The following is a 2,998-nucleotide window of genomic DNA, read 5'->3' as shown; positions in this document are numbered from 1 at the left end:
GGCAAATGTCTCATCTTTCCCGGTCCTGGATCTGGAATACATTATTTTAATTAAGTCTATGGCGATTTACTTTCCTCTGAGATCTATTCCACGGTGCAATTAGGAACGTATTGGTGCTAGCTCATATGAATATTCAGGAGCGTGTCAATTAATTAGCAGACAGAGGAATCTCATTATGGTGCTCAAAACCCTTTTAGTGTTAAGCAGAATTAAGGGGGTATTTGGCAATGCGCTGGATTAGTGAATATTTTACTGTGCACTCATTTAACTTCATTATCATAGCACTTACACTACTCTCTGATTTTATTAATTAAATTGCTCATTAATTTGTCCAAAAAGGATGAAAGTTTTAATGTGCCATCCAATAACTTGGAAAGCAAACTTTGGCCCTGCTTAGTCTTCGCTCCCGGCCAGAAAGGACAGATGGCGGCTCGCACAGCTGAGAAGGAGGCGCAGTTCCCCTCTTGGTCCAGCCGGCAGCTTTGCGGAGCTCAGGCGCTCGGGTTCCCAGCACACCCGGAGCCGCCCGGATGTGGGAGGAAGGGCCGCCACCGCCGAGCAGCACGTTCGCTTTCTGCCTCCCTAGACTGGCCTGGAAATCTGAGTTGTCCTTCAGGACAGAAAAGAAGAGAAAAGAAAAGAAAAGAAAAGAAAAGAAAAGAAAAGAAAAAGAAGAGAGAAAGAAAAAGAAGGAAGAAAGAAAAAATTAAAAGCCTCCCACTCGCTCTCAGGAGTGGGGATGACTGGGCAAGGAGCGATTTGTCCAGGGACCCGGGAAGTGCCCAGGGTTACGGTCAGCGCACCCAAGCGCCTCCACCTCGCCGCCCTGTTTCCCAAAGGCGAGTGCAAATGCACTATGTGGGGTCAGTAACAGAAACGCCCCTAAGGGCCTGCTGAGCGCAGCCCCTACGTCCTACGACACTTGGGGCCTCAGCCAAACAGTGCCCCACCACGGGGCCACCCTGAGGCACCATCCGCTTTGGCGCCCACGTGCTGTTCACACCCACCTGCACCTCCCTCACCCTACCCCAAAAGGTTAGAAAGACAAATATTAAAATTACTCGCACAAAGGGAGCTGCTAAAGAGATCCCAAATTAATATGCATGTAAATTTAATTAGCTGCATTTCGTGACATCAAAATAAGTACCTGGGAAACAGAACACCTTCTGGGCATTGGAAACATATGCTGGAATTAGAGTTAATTGACTAATTACATAAATTAGGCATTAATTTTGCAACACATCAAGTATAAAAGATATCTCAATTAATTGTGCATAAATTACCAGGTGAAACGGGGCGGTGGTCCGGCCAGGATCCCGGTTCTCAGACCTCCTTGCTCTTTAGGGGTCCAAAGCTAGGCGGCGTGGCTGGAGCACGAGTCGCGACGCGCCGGCGCGCAAAGAGAGGAAGAGATCAGCACCCGGAGCTGCCGCCCGCGCAGGCTGATGACTCGGGGCAATCGTTAATGAGAAGAACCACACCCCCCCCTCATTAAAATCAATTACGTGCAGTTAGATTGATTAGCTTTTGTCAGAAAGAGGAGCGAAGCAGACTCTTCTTTGGTCCACCTCCCCCCACCCCGCCCATTCCACCTTAGCTGGTATCAGTAGCGATCCCGGGGCCCTCGCAGGACGGGTCCCGCCGTCCTGGCCCAGTTTCCCGCGCGAAGGACGTCAAGGTTACTAGATCTGGCGTCGGCTCTAGGCCACTTTTGATGCATCGAGACTCTGGCCTGGCAGTGCTGGACGCTTGGTTTCCCTTGGTCGTCTACATCCTCGTGGGCTCGCCACCACTCTCATTCTTCACCCAGAAATCCAACTTCGAGGGAGTGGTCCCAAGTGATTTGAATCTTTTCGGTTTTGCAGTGGGTGCAAATGAATCTCGAGGAGATAAAATCTAAGTAAATAACCCACACATTCTCCCTGAGGACTGGTTTGTCGGAGCCCCCAGCCCCTCTCCCCACACGGTGTATATGATTTCTTTCCTTCCTTAGGGTGAAAGAAAAGAAATGGATATAGCATGGATGTTCAGTTTAATTTTCTGTGGCTCCTTTCTCCAAGGGAAGCTCCAGGGAACACATTAGTCATTCCCCATCAACAAACCACCAAATGTAACATTTGTTTTGCCTTTAAAAAAGTTTTATTGCTGTCACAATATTAATGACTTTGGCAGTGACTTCCTCCCATCTATTCTCTACACATTTTAAAAGGGGGTGGAGGGAGGAGGGAAGTCATCCCAAAGGAAAAGGGGTATTTGGGCAGTGGATAAAACCATACCACTTTCAAACCTTAGTGAAATTGCAGCCAAACTTTCTATGCATTTCTCACACAAATTACCACCAATTATAACACAGTTTGGTTCTGTTGTTCTCACGGAATGTCACTAATGGAGATATTCTTAATGTAGAGACAGATTTCTCAGCAACTTCTGGAGCTGTCATCACGTGTTTGATAGTTTGTAGAAATATCTGAAGTCACAAACCCGTCCCTTACCCCTCTCCCCAAACTTACCCCTCAGCTCCCTTCTCCAAGGGTCCGAAGTTGGAATCATTTTCTTTTTGCCAAAGCAAACACAGAGAGAAAGGATATCCTGAGAAACACTTTATTCTCTGATGATACATATAGTCATCAAGGTGCCTAGGTGACATTCCTTACCATATAATCCTGACTGCTGATGGAATCCTGAGTTTACTGAGACAAACATTTTGATGTAGAGGTTTCCTGCTGTAGCCAGATGCTGAAGGTACTTGAGGGAGCTGTTGACAAGTGGATAATTGTCACCAGAACTAAAACAGACACGTTGTTTACAGTCGAGCATGATTAATTGAGAGTAAATAAAACAACAGCACTCTTTATAAAGTCACCATCCAAGTTCAAAAAAGGCCTCATGTCTCTAGAAATAAAAGAAGTGGACTTATTGTACAAGGGCTGTTTTGCCAAACCCTTGAAGCAGCAGCTGGCAGTGGTGTGGATCAGAAGTAGATACGCTTTATTGCTTT

This window comes from Lemur catta, chromosome 1, assembly GCF_020740605.2.
Source record: "Lemur catta isolate mLemCat1 chromosome 1, mLemCat1.pri, whole genome shotgun sequence".
Classification (NCBI taxonomy): domain Eukaryota; kingdom Metazoa; phylum Chordata; class Mammalia; order Primates; family Lemuridae; genus Lemur; species Lemur catta.
Note: the sequence above shows the minus strand (reverse complement) of the source record.